This window comes from Pinus tabuliformis, chromosome 1_2, assembly GCF_031772625.1.
Source record: "Pinus tabuliformis cultivar Carrire ecotype Pingquan chromosome 1_2, CPIR1, whole genome shotgun sequence".
NCBI classification, from domain to species: Eukaryota; Viridiplantae; Streptophyta; class Pinopsida; order Pinales; family Pinaceae; genus Pinus; species Pinus tabuliformis.
The window spans coordinates 542,025,915-542,047,599 of record NC_142298.1 but is presented as its reverse complement, the minus strand read 5'-3'; positions in this window follow the sequence as shown (position 1 = coordinate 542,047,599).

Sequence of the window (21,685 nt, the reverse complement as noted above, 5' to 3'; positions counted from 1 at the left end):
ACTGCCCAAATTCGTGCGGAATTACCCCTCCAAAATTATTGCAAGAAAGATTTAGAGTGCAATAAGGAGAGATTGCCAAGAAAAGGGAAAGGTTGCCTCCAATCTTAATTCAGAATCACAAACAATAAGGATTATTGCGACAACTCTTCTAGAGTATTGCCTGTAGGTAATACCATTCCAGGAGCATACCTCCTTCGAGTTCTCAACTGTCCAGTTGGACAACATTCTAAATGGATCGCTTGTGATATGTTATGCGTTTTGAAGGACAGAAGTGCCTCCACGTCTCTCTTCTCGTGACTGTGCATGGACATTGATGGGAATCCATGACATCCCTCCAACAAATTATGTCCATTCTAAACAATATTCCCAGATTGAGAATGATCATCATATAAACCACTTGACTCACCTTTCATCATATAAAGGTGATGAAAGGTAAATCAAAGTTTCCATATTGACTCCCCTTCGTCTTTGACAGGCGTCAGAATGAGCGGTAGATATAACGATGAATGAAGTTGCCCTGTTAACCACCGATCGTCTTGGGTGGTGGTCATGGAAAAATCATGACAGATGCTTTTGATACAATACAAATCTCCATGCACTTTTGGTGTACATCCGAATGGCCTTAGGTATGTTTGCCCCATATATGAGATCAGGTTCTTTGAATTTTCAAGCATGAAATCAGCCAATGATTGATTGTGGCTCGGCTTTTTCGACGAACAACCAAAACCTCATTTTTTTGGGGAACTAACTTACGAAGGAAGGCCTTTGTTAGATAATAATATGATGGGTGCTCACTGTATTACTCTCAACCTGAATTGAATTTAGTTGAAAATAATGGAGAAATTATGTAATATTAGAAAAAAATATGTTTCACAGTTGTGTGTCCTAGATTAAGATTAGTCTTAGATTAGAATTAGTTTCTATTTTCTAGGAGAATTCATCTCCCTGAATTGATGTAAACTTATATATTTTGATTCCATGATTAATGAATGTGTGCAATATTGCCTAAGTAATCTCCAAGTGCAGCTTGCTCACATGTTAGTTACTAGTTTCCGTGTTTCAATCTTGTCTTCCATTTTTAACATGATATCAGAACATGGGATCAGGGTCCTGTGTGTTGTTTGTTAAGTGAGGTCGAGTCCTTGAATGTGGACTGCGTGATCTCTGGTGACGAGAGAGAAAGTTTGAAAGGAAGAACACGTCCTATGTCTGGTGCGTGGCATGTTGGAGCGGCCTGCGTGCATGAGTGGAGCGGCATGCATGTTTGTCCGTGGTGTCATTGTCTTCCTACAGCTTAGGTGGTGCCTGTAGCTAAGGTGTTGAAGTCTATAACTGAGGTGTTGTATCTCTCTGCTGGTCAGGTTTGTTTGTTTTATTGATCTGTTGCTCAATTGTCGTGAAGTGCCTTGATTCGTGGACTTTTACTAGATTGGATTGAAAGCAACCTCTGGTGCAGAGTGGTGTTATGGATCTAGAGTGTGTTATTCATGCCTATGCGTGAGCGCAGCATTGCAGCATGGAGCGATCTATCGACAGTGATTTGCATTCTTTGGCATCCAGTTTTGATTGTTTTGAAGTGAATTGGTTTGGATCCGAAGTACTCCAACGAAGAATGCAAAGGAGAAGGCAACAACGTGGTACCTGTCTGCGTGAGGATTTTTAAGGCAGCGGAAGTGTGTGGTGTGTAGAGAATCGGTCCACAACGCTGCGTGGTGAGCAGCGGTCAAGTTGCAGTGTCCGATCAGCATTCGAACAGCGTCGCCCAGTGAAGGCAGCAACGTGATGCCTGAATCTGACATGCTCGTGTATTTTCTGAGGAGTCTAGAGCCTGCATGTGTGTTGCAGCAATACTGGATTAGTGATAAGCGTGCATTATGCGAGTTGAGTTATTATGCAGCAGAGTGTGGTGTTTTGTTTTCGGTCGACCACTGCTCCCACTAGTAGAGAGTACCCTACGTTGACGGAGGCAAAGTTATGAAATTGAATAAATTAGAGGTGCAACGCTGCCTCAGCCTGTCGAGGAGTGCGGTGCGTATGGTTTTGACCAATCAAAGGGCGTGATTGCCAACATCTCTTGGGCGGACGTGATTGGCGTAACTCCGAGGTTGAATTCCCAAGTGACCAGCCATGTTGGAGATGTTTTTATTTGTGCTACTACCTGCCAGCATTGCGTCCAAACAGAGTGGGTATGTGTTCTAGCATGAAAGAAGCGAGGAGTTGTACTGCAAAAAGTGCAGAAAGTCAATCGTTGGAGCTGTGAGGCGATTTTATTTTTGTTGGCGCAAAATTGTTGCCATATCAGGTGTGTGTGGGGTCTAGGAAAGAAATTTGGAGTGAAATAAGTGGCATTATCAATATGTTTGTATTTTTAGACGTCTTTGACATTGATCCTTTTGATGATGTTCTTTTCATGTGGCCATTTGGAGGCATTTTTGGCTTGGGTAGTATTTTTGAGTCAGAAGAATTCTCCAACAAATAGTATGATTTTATTAATGACCAGAAGTATCATGAGATGCAATTTGCTCAACAAGTTTCTGCAATTGAAGAGCTACTAGTGGTTCATGAAGAAGGGCGTAAACACTTGAATCATGAACCTATTATTCAAGATCTAAATGATAACGAGGGAAACACAAAACTAAGAGCACAACAGAGACAAAGAGGAAACAAAAGTGTCTTCAATGGAACTAACAATTCTTATCAAAGCCAATCATCATCTCAAGCTTTTCCATCTCAAAGCTCCAAAGTAATCTACAGGGGACAAAATAAATCATATTATACATCCTTAATAATAAGGAGAATGGACTTTAATGAGGTGACCCACAAGGAGCACATGGAATCAAATAAAACCTTGTGTGGGTGGAAAGATTCTCATGCTCAGATGATTGATACTAGAAGTAATGCTTCAAGTAAGCTTGCACTTCGTGGAGCGTTATCTATCACCAATGATCAAGACAAACCACATCAAGTGGCCTATGTTAAGCCAAGGAAGGAAAAACATGACTTTGGGTGAATTTCTCCATTAAGGGGGAGAGTTGGATTAATGGAGAAATCTAGTCTTTTCTATATTAATGTATTTGGTTGTTTGTTGTTGTATGTTAGGATTGAGATCCTCTATTTAGGTCCAAGATCCTCTATTTAGGTCTGAGGAGATCAAGTAGGCAAACTCACTTACCAGCAAGGTATAAAGAATATGCTCTTGTGACTAGTATTTTAAATGTTGTTGAACCCATAAATTATAATGAAGAAAAACATTATGATGAATGGAGGTCGACTATGAAAGAAGAATATGAGTCAATAATTAAAAACAAAACATGGGAATTAGTTGAACTGCCAGAAGGGAAACAACCCATAGGTTGTAAATGGTTATATAAACCTAAGTTCAAAGCAGATGGTAGTGTAGACAAATATAAAGCTAGGTTGGTGGCTAAAGGGTACTCACAGAAAGAAGGGATTGATTATGAGGAGACCTTTGCTCCTATAGCTAAGTTAAATACTATTAGAATGTTAATAGCTTTAGCTACAAAGCATCATTGGAGTCTACACCAACTAGATGTGAAATCTGCTTTTCTAAATGGAGAATTGAAGGAAGAGGTATATTTAACACAACCTAAAGGGTTTATTAAACAGGGGTAGGAACATTTGGTTTGTAAATTAAAGAAGGCATTGTATGGATTGAAACAGGCACCCAGATCTTGGTATGAAAAAATAAACTCTTTCTTCTTGCAGCATGGTTATAAGAGAAGCAAAAATGACCAAAATTTGTATACCACATTTGATTCAAAGGGGCAGATTGTATTGATTTCTTTATATGTTGATGATCTAATTGTTACTAGAAATGCTGATGAATTGATTAAAGAAATCAAAGTGCAGATGTCACAGGTTTTTGAAATGAAGGACCTTGGAGAATTACATTATTGTTTGGGTCTTGAAGTCTGGAGGGATTATGGCCAGACTTTTCTCACTCAAGGAAAGTATGTCAGGGGATTATTGAAGAAATTCAGAATGGATCAGTGTAAAGTTGCCTCAGTACCTATACAACAGAATGTTAAACTTCGGAATGATGATGGTTCTAAAGAGGTGGATGCTACACTATACAAACAGCTAGTTGGAAGTCTGATTTATTTGACTACAACTAGACCTAACTTAGCATTTTCAGTTAGTGTGTTGAGTTAGTTTATGTCAAAACCTCTTGAGAATCATTGGGTGGCAGCAAAAGGTGTCTTAAGGTATCTTCAAGGAACCATCAATTTTGGCATTAAATATATTGATTCTTTTGATGTTAAACTAACAGGTTATTCAGATTCAGACTGGGCTGGAAATTTGGATGATAGAAGATCCATAATAGGTTATGCTTTCAATATTGGGTCCGGGGTCATTTCTTGGAGCAGTAAGAAGCAGAGTATTGTATCCTTATCTTCAGCAGAAGCAAAGTATCAAGTTGTATGTGCAGCCACTTGTGAAGCAATTTGGTTGAGGAGACTTCTTCATGATGTTGGAGAAGAACAAAAATATGCTACAATGATTAAATGTGACAACCAAAGTTCAATCAAGCTGGAAAATAACCCTGTGTTTCATAAAAACACAAAACATATTGATACTCAGTTTCACTTTGTTAGAGAAAAGGTTCAGTCTAAAGAAATTTTTATTGAATATTGTAACACCTGTGAAAATGTAGATATCTTCACCAAGCCCCTTGGGAAGATTAAATTTGAATTGTTTAGGGAGATGTTAGGTGTGCAAGTGAACCCTTTCTCCATTAAGGGGGATAGTTGAAAATAATGGAGAAATTATGTAATATTGGAGAAAGTTTGTTTCACAATTGTGTGTTTCCTAGATTAGGATTAGTTTCTATTTTCTAGGAGACAGTTTTGATCTCCCTGAATTTATGTAAACCTATGTATTTTGATTCTACGATTAATGAATGTGTGTGCAGTCTCCAGGTGCAGCTTGCTCTCCTGTGAGTTACTAGTCCCAGTGTTTCAATCTTGTCTTCCATTTTTAACAAATTTTTCTTTTATTCATTCATCCTTTTGGTCAATATGTAAATTCAAGGTTTATATATTGTATATCCCATAAAGATCTCTCGTACTACTACCTATTATTATAAGCAAGAAGAATTATTGAGATGGAAGCTAAATTTAGGTTTTTATGAGGGACCAATACATATATTGTTAATTAATTTAAGGAGATTCTATTTTATCACAATAGTTAGTGTACATTTAAATTTTTAATCATAGATCTAGAACATAGTATGTGCAAGAAATAAAAAAACTAATGAATTACTCAATTGCTATTCAAAAATTAGGATGAAGGAGAGGGCTCTCGAGATGACTCCCATTGTGGTACTAGTTTAAAATTTGGATTAGGGAAGCAAATAACTTTTCATGGAATATGTACACTTCAATCCACTTTCACTTAACCTCTATCACATAAGTATTAGTGCCTTTTATAGGTTATTTATCTGAATAGATGTCAAATTGCCAATTATGGTTATTTTATTCTTGTACCTTTCTATACTTTTGCTATACATTGACCTATCAAAAAAATTCTACGCTAAACAAAAATTATATTGAACATCAATTTCCAGGTATAAATCTCATAATAAAGATGCTTTTGACGATTCATCACCTCCAAGAAGATATTATTTTGTGATCTATCATCTAACTTATGCCTTCTCATATACTTGCACAAACACTATAACTCAATTATATCATTGTAAATGTAGCACCACTCTAGCACTCCCTCAAATAATATCCATCACATTTTTTGTTAAGCTTGAATTTGTTATATATACATTGTAGATTAGATAGATTTAGTCTAAATTTTAATTCCAATTCCATTTTAGTCTTTAGTCTACATTAATCTAGGTCTATAATGGTTTTATTTTTCTATGTGGAAAAACAATTATCTTGAGGTGTATATATGGTTATACATTATCAATAGAATCCACAATCACTATAATAGTGATAAAATGCCCCAAAAAATATTCAAGTAAGACTTTATAGAAAATATTAAAGGACGCTTCATCACTTCCGTGGATGGTACCCATTAATAAACTTGTAAGCATGCACTAATGCATCTCACCTAGTAAGATTTGAATCAAACACCTATTGATAAAGAACTAACAAACTACCCAAGAATATTGTTGATAAATAGATAATTCTAACTAAAAAATGTCAAAAAATTATATTCACAACTACTATCAAATATCATTATCTTCATGTTTCATCCACATAAATATTCAACTATACCTAAAAATCTATGAATATTTTAAATTATTATGCTTTCTCCCTTATAAAATAGATTCATATATTCTTACTTTAACTCTAAATTAATATTATGAATTAATTTATATTTTCAAGAAATATAATTTTATGAACTAATAGAGATTAGAATGCATAAACTCAAATTTATTCTTAAAATAACACACATTTCTTTTAGAAAACTACTTACAAAATTATACAAGTTTAGTATACATGCACCATGTTTAATATATTCAATTAAAAAATGCCACATATATTTAATTGATTTTTATTTTTATTTTTTTCTACTCTAGGGACTTCAAATATTGTAAATAACTTCTACCTCAAAACAAATTAATCTTGCAAATATTGTTCTCTTTAAAACACAGTAGTCTCTTCATACACTATCCTGCATACACTTTCAAATAAGCCTAAATATCCTTGCAATCAATTATCTAATACACATGTCTCCCTCTACATCAAAAATCTCTGAAATTGATCTTTGTGCATTTCATCCCCAAAGAGTTAAGTTTTCAATCGTTATAAGTAAGCAGACAAACAACATTATGGGCCAGAGCATAAAAACAAATAGTAGCATAAAAATTCCCCTCTAATCATTCTCCAAATACATTCTTTCAAATCCTTTTTTGAATAATCAGATTTGGGCCTCCTCCTTGTGCCCTGGTGCACACCTGCTCCAAGAAAAATCACAAAAGAAACTCATCAAATTCCCATCTAGTTGATTGGATTTGACTCCCTTTTATAGCCATCTTATCTCGAAAAATACAAGGGATTTGTTGTTGGTATTATTGACCATATCAAATTCAACCTTGCACGCAAAAATTCCATGGAAAAATCTTTGGTTTCGCCTGTGGTTTTTAAGTTCATCACCTGTAGGAATCTTCGTTAGGATTACTACTAATTCCCAAAGACTATTATCACTTGGATGCTATGGGTTTACCAGAGACAATGTTGTTATCTTCACTTGGAGCATCACTGTTTCCCAAATAAGAAACTCTAACTCATGCAAATCACCTCCACTCTCCTCAAAACTTTTCCATTGGTATTCAATGCTTCTCCAACACCTATAGATCCTTTGCAAACTTCAAAAACACCTCAATAACACGTTATCAAGCCTCGGTTTTATTCTCTCAATAACATGTTGTCAAGCCTCAGTTTTCTTCACTTTCAAGCATCTGCAGACTTTGTCCATCCTCCTACAACTGTTCCAGACCCTGTGTAACCTTGTGCAACTCCTATGCAATCATCAAGAATCTTGCAACTCCCCTACAATCATGAAGATTCAACATCCATTCATGATCTAGATAGGCATATCAATGCTGCATACTTACCAACGATGTCATAGTGTGACAAGATCATGAAGACATAATGTGACAAGAGTGTGACAAAACCATGATGACATGATATGTTAGTTTGACATCCATGTAGACATCAAGGCCAACATGTTATCCATTATGCCAACAATCCCCCCCTTTGGACTTGACGTCAACCTCATACAAAACACCAAGTCCTTCTCTCCCCCTTTGACATCAAAGGCAAAGGGCATAACCAAGTTGAGAGTACTCTCAACACTATAAATCTAATCTATTGATGTGAAACAAGGAGCTTAGCTGCAAGATATGACTCTGATAAACACCATAACCTTTGATATTGACCATGCTCCCCCTGAGCATTTATTGAACCTTCTAGTGATATGCAATTTAAGAACAATGTTTTATGAAGAAAATACATGGCAGTGCATAGGCACATATGACTGATATATAACTCTTCTCTAAGCATGACTATCATCAACTAATGACTCTATGAACCTAAGTTCACATCAGTTACCCAAAGCAACATCCAATACCCCATACATGGTTGAATTTGGCAATGTTTATAACATTGGTCTCTTCATTACCAATGCACCAAAGATGGGACAATGATGATTCATGTCTATTCAAATGCTCTCCTTTAGGCAAGATCAATACATTCAGTAGTGACAAATACATGACATCCATCAACAATAGAAGCACAATACATGATAGCACATGTCTACTTTTAGTACCTCAACAAGAATTTCAGTGGATTTCTCATCAACATAAAAATGAAGACCTTCATAATCACAAGCCATTAAGTATAGTATTAGAATAGGACTAATCAGTAGCATATTGAATATCAACCAACATCAACAAAGAACTTTCTGTAAGTATCATGACATAGCGACAGCAACATATATATCTTCCTCATCAATAAGAGATGCCAACCAATAGTAAGCAATGCATCAAAGAAGCAATGTAAGAATATTAATCTACACAACAACAACAACAATATGAATGAGACATGATGAACTCATCATAGATCAATGCACCCTCAGACAATCCCAAACACCATATAAGCAGCATCAACAGTCTGTGATAAACCAATGTCAAATAAGTAGTTCCCTCGTTCCTTTCTCTGCTAATAAGAAACCCTAACGCCAAAAATGAACTTATCAAAAGCATAAGAGTTTCTCCCCCTGAACCTGTGCCAATCCTTCATCACCAATCCTGATCGCAATAGCTTACCAAACGTAACATTAGTACCATAACTCATATTCATCAAAAATAGATATAATCTAGCAACACATGAAGTCATCATCAAAGTTGATCTAGTGAAATAGCACTCATGCATAGCTCCCCTTGAAAGCATGCACCTCTTTCCAAGAAACTAAGCTTGTGGACCTAATTGTCATCAAGCTGCTATCATCTCATTCCCATGAGGCTATGTACCTCACATTCATTTCTGAAGTATTTTAGAAATATGCATTAGGTACAATAGACTGCAATGGGGATTGTCTTCCCCTACGTCTCTAGATGTTGCCCCTTCTTCCTCCAAATCTTAATTAATTGTTCTTTTGGCTGAATGGCTTGAATGTTATGGAGTTCCTGCAATCTTTGACCATGTGTCCAAAATTGTGACACTCATAACACCTCTTGTAATAAGAAGTATGTTTGCCTCTACTCCATCTGCTAGATCTGCAATAAGTGATCTTATGGCCAAACAAGTTACAAGTAAAACAATGTCCATTAAACTAACTTTTATACCTAAGGATTGGTCATGTTTCTTATCTTGGTTGCTTTCTAGCTTGTGAGTGACTTGATTCCTCTTACTTCTGAAGAGCCTTATTCAGGTCCTCGTCATCTCCTTGTGGATCTGAAACCTTATGATTACATCCAAGACCTATCTTAATTAGGGGAGATCATTGTTCATTAATAATCTTCTCTAATGATTCAAACGCCTTTACCCATTTGAGGTTCCAATCTGATTGGGATTTAGTTTTCTCATAATATTCCCTTAGGGTCACAATTTATTATTCTAACCTGTCGCAATGCCTCTCTTTTTCTTGAAATTGTTTCATTAAGACTTCCTCTCTTCTTTTAGCTACTTCTAGATGAGTCTTTAACAAGTTTATTTCGTCAATAATACTACTCTCTTTAGTTTCCAAATCTTTGTTTGTGTTCCTGAGTCTATCAATTACTTTCAATGCATTCATTAAATCATTTGTCTCACAATTATCTGATTCACTCGCCAATTGACCTTCAAGAGCCATAAGAATTTTGTAACTAGTGTTAGAGTCTGAATCTAAATCTACCTGGTCATATGACATGTCTTCACTATCTTCATTAGAACAAAAGATTTTATTTGTAGAGAAATTATTTTTGACATTTTTCTTTGAGATATTCTTTCCCTTCTCTTGTTTATCAATATTTTCTTTATATGGACATTTAGCAACATAATGACCTACTTTTCCACTAGAAAAACATATAAAGTGAAGTTTACCTTTGAATTTGTGAGTTCCCACTTGTAACTTCCTCACAAAGTTTGCCTCTTATTCATCTAAAATGTAGCTAGTATATTGAGGCTCTTATTGATATTTTCCTTTACATGTACCTTTGAAGGTAGCTTCTTTGATTTTGGATGTATCCCCTTTTGTCCCCATTTTGTAGGCTATCGAAATTCCATGGAGTCTTTCTAGAGATAGCTTACTCAACTCCTACATTTCCTATATAGTTGAAACTTTGGCATTGGTCCGAATTGGATCATTATATTGTTTTTCATCCATCTCTATGCATTTGGAGTGGAAAAAGTGGAGGAATCAACTCACAGGACCGTTTTTACCAGCGGGACCTAGTTTGGTGAAACGAGGTCTAAAACCTTCCGGGAGTGTTTTGAGGCATCAAATGACATTTTTTGGGGGTAAAAAATTGCCGCTTAAGCATAGCACCTTTTCATGTTATTCCACACACAGAGAGATTTCCAACGGTGCAAGAATCACATCAATCAGAGTCCATATGCAAAATTTATGCCACTCAGAGGTTGACCTTCCTGTTTTCACACCTATAGATCAGGAGGATGCCGCATCATCCCCCATTATTCATGGAAAAGGGGCTAGCCACATGTTTGTGATGTAAAAGACTCTATAAGAGTTTATTTTGTAACTCTAGTTAAGAGTTGATGTAGTCAAACTTAACCACTAGTAGGCTATCGGGGTGTATTATAACTGGGCCACTAGGAGGAAGAGGCATTGAATTCTTTCAAGAACATTTTGTTCCATAGTTGAGCAAAGATAGATAGGAGAGATAGAAGGCGAAGCACACAGAGAGGGTATGTGCACAGTAGCATCCCACGGGTCACAAAGACTACTTCTTTGTATCTGCAGCCATATTTCTAGACAGAGAAAGAGAACGAAGTGGCCTCACCTTCCAGTTGGGTTTTCTCTCGAAAGGGTTTACCATAGAGCATATCTTATGTATTATGTGTGTGTGAGCTTATTTTGTCGTTCTCTAATTCTTTGCTTGATTTACTTTTACATGCATGCATTAATTATAGTTAATTCTACACATCTAGAAATTAAATAAAACTATAATAATGTAGAACCTCAGATTTTTAATATAATATTATCACATCTGTTGTAACAAACTATCCGGTGGAATATCCACGTCAGTTTACGGATCAGGCATTGAACTTAGAAGTTAGTGATCTCAATATCTTCTCAACAATATTAGAATTCTCAATCTTATCACCATGACTCTTCATAGTGTTTACTACTTTGTCTACTCTAAGGAAAAAGTTTGCATTACTTTCATCTTTATGCATTTTAAGGGACTCATATTTCATTTTATAGCACTGTAACTTAGCACCTTTTACCTTCGGATCACTTTCATAGTTATTGACTAGCTTGTCCCACACTACTTTGGCATTACTCTAATACTATTTCACGCCTAGATCATCTGATGGAATGGATCCATGATATTGATATCCCATTTCGACTGCTGCCCAAACATCAACTCCAAGAGATTGCAAATAAGATCTCATTCTGACCTTCCAAAATACAAAGTTTGTTCCATTAGACAAATGTGGCTTGGTAGAGAAAACTCCATCCTAGTTTCTCATCTTGTTGGGTCACCCTTCTAGTGATCAAGCTACTTCTTGAAGAACTTGGCTCTGATACCAATTGTTGGAAACACTGAGAGGGCGCGTGAATCAGTATTTCATGCCCATTCAAATTTTACTTAGTTTATGCTTTCATTTCAAATTTATTTGATCCATAATTTCATTAGCAACACGATGTGTTATAGATCTCTACATACACATTAAGGCAATCTCATCATAGCAATATCCACTTTCTACGACATACATGTGATCTTCATGCTCACAACAAAATCAATTGTCCTACCATTAGGATCTTAACACAACACATTATTTAGCATAAGCCTATCTATGAATACAAATCGTCATACTAATCTCTGCACACAATGATAACTCATTCAATAAGAAAACAACACCCTACATTCAATCTTTGGCAGTCCTTCAACACCAAATCAAGGAGCAACTTTCACTCTCATCAAGCATACAAACTCAAATATGTAAATCAAAGGATCTCTCTATCACTGCAGCAAAGAAGTGTATATGAAGATGTTTGTACCACCCTCGAGATAGTCAAAACACAAGGCATAAAAGCTTCTGTGAATTTGAACCAAAATCTATCTCTGCAAAAGACAAGTAGCAGTAAACACCCTGAACTCTATTCATTATCTTCTAGACCCTGTAGTCATCATTGTTAGCACACTAAATCTTTGCCATACAAATATTTTCGTAAATCATTACTGTGCTCAAACCTCAAGCATCAACACTCAACAAATTATGTCCATATCCACAGTATATGTCAAGTAAGCTTCTCCCCTTAGTACATCAAGCATAGTTAATCATAGAAGAGCCTCTTCCGTTTTGAACACACTAATCCTGCAAACATTGTTCTATGTGTACATTGTCAACACATAGTAGTCTCTACATACTTTGGCATGCATACACTTTCAAATAAGCCTAAATATCCCTGAGATTGGTTAGTTGCTACACATGTCTCTCTCTAGAGCAACATCAAATTAACAATGTAAATCTCTGAATTTGATCTCTGTGCATTTCATCCTCAAAGAGTTAAGCTTTCAATCATTACAAGTAAGCAGAAAAACAACATTATGGGCTAGAGCATAAAAACAAATAGTAGCATAAAAATTCTCCTCTAATCATTCTCCAAATCCATTCCTTCAGATCCTTTTTTGAATAATCAAATTTGGGCCTCATCCTTATGCCTAGGTGCACACCTATTCCAAGAAAAATCACAAAAGAAATTCATCGAATGCACATCTAGTTGATTGAATTTGATTCCCTTTTATAGCCATTTTATCTAGAAAAATCCAAGGGATTTGTTGTTGGTATTATTGACCATATCAAATTCAACCTTGCGTGCACAAATTCCATGGGAAAATCTTTGGTTTCGCCTGTGGTTTTTAAGTTCATCACCTGCAAGAATCTTCGTTAGGATGACTACTAATTCCCAGAGACTATTAATGCTTGGATGTTATGGTTTTCCCAAAGACAATATTGTTATCTTCGCTTGGAGCATAACTGCTTCCCAAAGAAGATACTCTAACTCATGTAAATCACCTCCACTCTGCTCAAAACTTTGCTATTGGTATTCAATGCTTCTCCAACACCTATAGAGTCTCTACAACCTTCAAAAACACCTCAGTAGCATTTCATCAAGCCTCAGTTTTCTTCACTTTCAAGAAGCTGTAAACCTTGCCCATCCTCCTACAACTGTTCTAGACCCCACGTAACCTTATGCAACTCCAATGCAATCATTGAGACTACTACAACTCCCCTACAATCATGAAGGTCATCATCCATTCATGATCTAGCTAGGCATATTGATCCTGCACACTTACCAACAATGTCATAGTGTGACAAGGTCATGATGACATAATGTGACAAGAGTGTAACAAAACCATGATGACATGATGTGACAATTTGACATCCAGGTTGACATCAAGGCCAACACATTAGCCATAATGCCAACAATCATCATACTTAAAAACCTCTTCTTTGTCTTCTCCCTAGACAAATATTTATCCCTATCCATTATCATCTCTGCACCCCGTGCTTAAACATTAATATGCATGTCATATAATGAATAGGTACCATGAAAAATATAGTGTACTAGATATATTTACACTCCAAATTTCATTGAAAATGCAAGACACATCATACCATGGTGTTATAGCTATAAATGGTCACCCTTGAGGACTTATATTTAGCTTGGTCCTCTCACTTGTTTTCCATATGACTTGCCATTCCTTTCAATAATTTTCTGAGCCTATTCCTATATCCTTGCTATTTTCCTTCTAGATGATAGTGAGTAGCTTGCAAGTTGTCCTTTAACAACCCACAAGCACCTCCAAAATGTTACCCAAAAAAATGTGAAAAATGCATGACCTTGGGTGGAGATTGATCTGAATCGTGAGAGGAAGGAGGCTAGATATCACAAGAAGACATAAAAAGAGAGAGAACAAAACAATATGATAAAGAATTGATTCTTTATTAATTTGAAAAAGAATCTTTTACAACTACCTTGTGAAGAAGAATCTATCATTTTGAAAGATGAGGCATGTTATTTATAGTATTTTTTATTTCTCTTTGCGTTACATCATTCAATACCATGGGTAAATACCATGGTTGGATACCAATTTCCATTTGGCTCCTCCCCCCGCCCCCGCCAGGAAGCAATGGTCCCCATTGCATCAAGTTCTCTCATTAGAAGCTTCTGTTGAATATGAGCAAATGAAGAGAAGGGTTTTGTGTGGCTAACCCATAACTGTGGGTTTGTGGATGACCCATAACCAAATGTTGTTGAAGACAAGGATTTTGTGTGGTTAAACCATAACCATGGATTTATGGATGACCCATAACCAAGTGATTACAATGTGCCAAGTGCCAACTAAGACAAGGGTTTTATGTAGTTGACCTATAACCGTGGATTTGTGGATGACCCAAAACCGAGTTGGCAAACTTGGAGAAAGGTTTTTTGTGGTTGACCCATACCTGTAGTGAACAAAGTTCTGAAGATGGAATCAACCTGTAATGATTGTGGGCCAACTATGATATTGATAGCATATGGCCAAGAAAATGGACTTCAAGATAGTTTGTCTGCAGGTATGCCAAGGTGAAGTAGGTAAAGTACGTTGCAACAGCCGTAGGGAGTCAGAATAGCCATTGAATCTCTTGCTAGAACGTTTGTTGAATTCATCTCTAAAGTGATTATGAAGAAAAACAAAGCCTCCAATATGCCTTGTAAGTTGTGGCCGTATGCACTGTGAAGAAATTGATGTATTATATAAAGAAACTGAAACTTACACAAAAACTGATAAGGCACTCCCTCGAACAACAACACGAAAAACCAAAACATGATAAGAGAAATTCCAATAAAGAAATGCAACCACATTACTTCACATTACTTCCCTCGATACATTCCTTGTGATCCTGGAATTCCATGAAATAACATTTCATGGAATAATTTGAACCCCTCTTTCACAAACCCCCATCATGAGTAAATCCCACCATCCTTGCCCTCCATAAGACTCCATTTTTAATAAAAGTGATTCTACATGCACTTAGGTGGGCACTCCATACTGCACAATGTTTTTCATTTCTTAAAAAGAACGCACAAAACATGACAGTGGCTTTATATATGACTGCAATTGAATAGGCTACTCATATCTGGTAATTCATAGACTGAAATCCCCACCACTTTGCTTTTGGGTATTATGAGAATTCACACATTTATATCCTAAAATAATTGAAGTACTCAAACAATAACAATCCAACTCAGTGACAGATCAAAGTCGGCCACTAACCGTGCAGTTGATCTCTTTAATCCGAGGGCTTGGGATTCTTGATTTGCTCGTTCATGCATTCGATTCACAGGACCATGCCTGTGACACAAAATAGAAGCTAGTAGAGCAGGAGCGTCGAGGCAATAAGCATGAAGTTACGCTGGCTCGTCATGATGGATATCTGATGGCGTAGATGCTCGCTTGGGCTACCCAGATGCCCTTCACAACTGGGACTACTCTCATATTTCCAGTAGATCTCCATCAGCAGAAACAGACAGAATGGCACCCTTAGACAAAGAGCCAGTAGTGCAAGCGACCGGTCCACTATGGGCCATAAATGTACAAGTCTATTTCAGAGGAATGTGATGGCACATCCTTTTCCTCCGAAGATATTTTCGCCATGCCGACTTTCAAGTTTTCATGCTTCGATTTGCACAGAAAATTTGTGGCTCTGACTGACTCCCTAATAAACAATTAGGGGCTTCACTGAATGGATAGGATGAAAATCCAGGGAAGACACGGCACTGCCTGTTGCATTCAGGAATCATTCTTCAAACCCCGTTTCAACAAGATCCTGGATGTCGAACATGCCTGCGGAAATCTGATCAAGAAAGGGAAATATGTAATCCTCGTCCAATATGCAACATCAGATTTGCGATTTATTTGACTTAGAGGCGGCTGAAACGTTTTCAAAAGCAATCTGCCACGCCTTTTCCTGCACATTGTTGTGCCATCATCTGATTGTTGTAATTGATTTGTAATTGGTGGAAAGGGGCTTTGTAATTGTGAAAGGCTCCCCGTCGGTGCCATAGATGGGGCGCGTGTTCGTTTAGGGACAGGGATTCCCATGGCAGAGCCCCCTCCTCCTGCACCTCTACCTCACTGGGGAACCTTAACATCTGCTTAAACCCTAGTTGCGATGGAGTCGGGATCATGAGAGCAAGGAGGCTAGGTATCACCACAAGACATAAAGAAAAACAAGATAATATGACAAAGGACTCCATTCTTGATTGTACAAGTGTGTTTTGATGGTAAGTTACTTAGGCGAATTGTGGGAGACCGAAGTTCAAATCTCACCCACTGTGGTGGAAGCTAAAGGGGTGGATTCCCCCAATTTCGTCTTGGCGGCATGTGAGTTTGCTTTTGCTAAAATCACCCGTCTTGGGGGCATGTGAGTCTGCTCTTGCTAAAAATCACCCCCTCTTGCTAAAATCATGAGTTTGCTTTTGCTAAAATCACCCGTCTTGGGGGCATGTGAGTCTGCGCTTGCTAAAAATCACCCCCTCTTGCTAAAATCATAGAATCTTAGTATATCCGACTTGAAAATTGATCCTGTGTCTCCCATAGATTAGGACTATCTTGTGTCTCCCATAGATTAGGACTTACAATTATCAATTCACCATATAGTTAAAAAAAAAAAAAACTCAATTTTTTATTAACCATAAAAAACCTTTTACAACTATTTTGTAAAATAAAGAAAAAGAACCTTTTACAACTATTTTGTAAAAAAAAATATGGAAGCATGTTATTTATAGTGTTTTTGCAACAAGTGATATCATTGGATATTATGGGTAAATATTCGATATTATGGGTAAATATTATAGGTGCCACCTTTTGTAAAATAAAGAAAAAGAACCTTTTACAACTATTTTGTAAAAAAGAATATGGAAGCATGTTATTTATAGTATTTTTGCAACAAGTGATATCATTCGATACTTTTAGTCAAAGTAGAGATCATGGAGAATATACACTTGTACACCTCACATCTCATGGTCCAATAACTAAAACTACATCACAATCCTATAAAATAGAGTTCTATGTTGAAGGAAAAGGTCAAGATTAATTATTATGCTGGCATGTTAGGGAATTTTCTAGAGATTTTCTATCATAGGTATTTAAGGTATTTTCAAGATAAGAATCAGAATCATTTAGTTCTAAAGTCCTTGCCCATTCCTATGTGGGGTATCAATATTTATTAGATTTTTCTCATGAAGTAAGGTTGCAAGTTTTTAGTGAAGATGAGATGGATACATGGCATAGCTCACAGTTCCACCGTTCAGAACCCTGTTCTCGGCCTCCGTTCTGCTCTTCGTTCCCCGTTCTATCTCTGTTTGCCCTGATGCATTTGAAATGCTGCTCTTATACAAACTCATGGGCTGACTTTACCACATGGAGCAGTTTGGCATAGTAGCAGAGTTAGAAAATGGTTGGAGAGAGGTCAGGGGATCAAATCCCATCTCTCTCAAAATAGTCATGTAGTTGTATTTTGTAACAAACTTAAAGTTTTAATGTAATGTTTGTTATGGGCGAAGTTTGCGTGTTGAAACGTTAAATGCACATCACATGGGGCCGACCCACGTGGGCCGGGCGGGTTCAATCCTCGTCGACACCACAAATAAATACGATGTATGGTGGCGTATTAAAAAAAAGGTTTGGTTACGTTGTTAAGTGGTGGTTCCACCGTGGGTGGCAGGTTCGCCGGGGGTGGCCCGCACCCCTTTTTTTAATACATGTGGTGGTTGGGGGGGGGGGTCATGGCCCATCGGCCCATGTTTAATAACAAGTTGTGTTCTAAAATATGTTTTGGGATGGTGGCAGGGGTCATGGCCCGCCACCTCATTTATATATATATAATTAAGTAATAGGTTTTTTCTGATTTTGTCTAATATAAGGGCACCTCAGATATATATATATATATATATATATATATATATATATATATATATATATATATATATATATATATATATTATTATTTTTTTCTCCATAAAACTACTCTAGGGTATTATATTATATACATGAATAAATTACAAGCAGAGAAACAAGTTTTCCATGGCCAACTATGGCTCTGTGGTAAGCAGCTGAGAATTTCATACTCTAAGCATTGGCTGCCCCAAAACTACCTCAAAAAACAGAGTTTAACTTTGACAGTGCCCACGCAGGGGCCGAGACTGAAGCAGAACAACCCACGCAGGGGTGACATTGAGGATTAGCGAACTCCCAGACACAACTGAAAAACTTAGTAACAAACAGAGCATGACCTGTATAAAGATTACTAGACCCACGCTGAAGACTCGAACCAGACAGAGAATTATAGGACATGACCATATGACCGAGACCCAAAATCATCAAAATGAACCTGGCATGGGAATGACTAGAGAAATTAGTCTGCTGGTTCCGTTTCTTCCGGCTCCATCTCCACAATCGGGTATCCCCAGCCCACCAGCTCCTCTTCCGAGTCCTCTCCAGCTTTAGACGACGACGCATCCTGTGCTTTTGCTTGAATTGGCTCCTTTCCCTTTGCTTCCCCCAGTTGTTCCCCTGCCTTATTCTCCAGATTTGCAGAAGTAGGAACTCTGCTGTCATCGTGTTCCTCTTCTGCATCTCTAATAAAGAGAATTGAAATGTGGACATTGAGATTGCCCAGCCTGAAGATGGTTGAGCCATAAGCCGGAAGCACCAGCGGCCTTGGCAATTGCTCAGGCGGGGCATCAGAGTCCAGGAACGAGAATGCCTGCAGATGGGGAATTCCGGCCCTGCGGAAACAATATTGACAACAACAATGGTGATGCGCCTCTGCAGCTGCAGGAGGGTGACCTGGTGCTCCACGACCCATTCCTCTTCGGCATGGTTGCCTCTCTCTGGTTCTGGCCATGAGGATGTAGAAAACCGGAGTTTCCGCGTCCCCAAGCCAATTCCTAAACTCCAAAATCGCCAGAGGCCAGAGAGTGTTCCCACACTTAGCTTGCTGAGAATGTCGCTCCCCATACCAGTCCGCCTCCTTAAGTTCCATGGCTTGCTCTTGAACCCCGAGCGCCATGAATGCTCCTTACAATCACCGTCTACTCGCATTAATGCGAATGAACTCAGGCGCGAAGGCTTCAACATTAAATTCTCCAACCTACCAGACCTCCTCCCGCGTTCGGTTGACTCGTGGCAGCTAGCGTTGGCCATGTGGCCTCCTCGTGCTAGCTGTACCCTCCTTCTTTTCGGATTAGACACCCGCATCCGGGGAAAGGATTTCTTTATGCACCAAAGCGATACAATCCTTTTTGAGCTTGTCATCTTCTATCATATCCAGAGGGCCGGAGAAGAAATGTATAGACTGAGACGCTCCCTGATTAGCAAGCCGATCAGCTACCTGGTTAGCTGTCCGCCTTACATGATGGAAGGAAAGATTCTGGAGAGCTTGGAGCTTTTCTTCCAGGGATTCCAGGCGATTTAATAATCTCCAACTTTTGGCTATTTTGACCGCCTTAGCTCCTGCTTGCATTCGTTTAGCTGCCTCTATAAGGATGAGTGAGTCGCCTTCTACTTCAAGAGGTGAGAGATGATGCTGTTCAGCTGTGCATATACCTTTCCAGAGACCTTCTAGCTCTGCAGCGTTGTTAGTATCTTTCCCTATGGAGCCGTAGTAGACCATCAATGCTTCTCCATTGTGACGTCGGATGACTCCTCCAAAACCAGCAGGTCCTGGATTGCCTTTAGCTGCACCGTCAAAATTGAGCTTATAGGAGTTGTGCGCAGGTGGGGACCAAAAAGAGGGTGAAGCTGATCTGGTGGAGGTTTTAATTGTCTCTTTGACTAAGTATTTGAGATTTAGATTCCATTCCTTCATAATGCAAAGCTCCTGTTGAGTTTCCGGCATGTCATCCTTATTCCAGACTTTGATGGCTAGAGTTTCCTGTAGATGTTCTTTTAGCTTGAGCCAGATATCATCTATAGATCTTGAGGTACTGTTAAATATTCTGTGATTTCGCTCTTTCCACAGTGTCCAATAAGCGAATCCTGGTATAATGCGCCATAAGGAATTAAGTATCCGGCATTTGTATGGATATTTTTCCCAGTTCCTTATAGTGTCTGTAATGTCCTCCGGCCTTGGGTGTGTTCTCCTGCTACATTTCTCAATTCTTCCCCAGATTTGTTTTGCTAGCGTACAATCTTCCATTAAATGTTTGATAGTTTCACCATTTGTATTGCAGTTTGGGCATCTAGAAGGCCCTACAACGCCTCTTTTGTTCAAATTATCCCAGGTTAGAATGCGTTTTCTACTGAGAAGCCACAGGAAGGTTGATATTTTAGGCCAATGCCCAGCTTGCCAGACTTGCTCCCATAGTTGATCTTTTGCCATTCTGGGATTGGAGTATCGTAGTTGATGAGCTTCCTTAGTTGTGAAAGTACCCTTGGTTGTGTAGCCCCATCTGAGTTTGTCTAGCTGATTCGAGATTCGAATCTTTCTGCTGCTGAGTTCCTGATCTATATCTGCATGTTCTTCTCCCTGCCAATCTGCTTGCCAGAGACTCGCTGGTTTCCATGCTTAGAAGTCATGATTTGTAGACGGTTGCCAGAACTGATGTACTGAAGGAATGTTTGCTTGGTTCATTTGAGCTTGCCAATGCGGTTTGTGGAATAAATTAGCCAGTTTGGGAAGTTGTTGCCAAGAATCTTCCCAAAAACGAGCTGTCTTGCCTGAGTTGATTTCCCAGAAGCTATGCTCCTGAAGGAAGCTGCTTTGGGTTTTTGCATTGTTCCAAATTAGAGATCCCTGCGATGTTGGATTTATTCGGATGAGTTCATTCTCTTGACTGCCTTGAGCATACTTGGCCTGCCATAATTGTGCCCAGGGTGTATTTGGCTTGGAGACCCAGTTCCACCAAATTTTAGCACTCATGGTGTTATTGCTTTGTAGCGGATCTCTGAGACCAAGCCCACCTTCCGATTTTGGTTTGCAAACCTCTGTCCATTTGACAAGAGCCCATTTCCGGTTCAAGCTTGTAGATCCCCAAAGAAAGTTCCTCTGAAGATTTCGAATTTCTTTTAAAATCCCTTTCGGAGCTGCTAGAAGAGAGAATAAATAAAGCGGCATAGCTTGTAGAACTGCTTTGATTAGAACAAGTCTGCCAGCTAGATTTAAAGCTCTATAAGTCCAAGATGAGAGCTTGGCTTCTATTTTGTCCAGTAACGATTTCCAAGTAATCTGCTTGATAGCAGAATCAGTGAGAGGGGCACCAAGGTATTTTGACGGCAAGTGTGAAATTGTGAATCCTAGGATCCTAGCTATGATCCTTTGCAGGAAGGGAGGGGTATTAAAGAAAAAAAGCTGAGATTTGGACGCATTAATGGAGGTGCCTGAAGCTTCTGAGAAAAGGGAAAGAAGGGATTTGAAAGCAGTGGCTTCTTTAGCAGAGGGGTGCCCGAAGAGCATTGTATCGTCAACAAATTGCTGATGGGTTT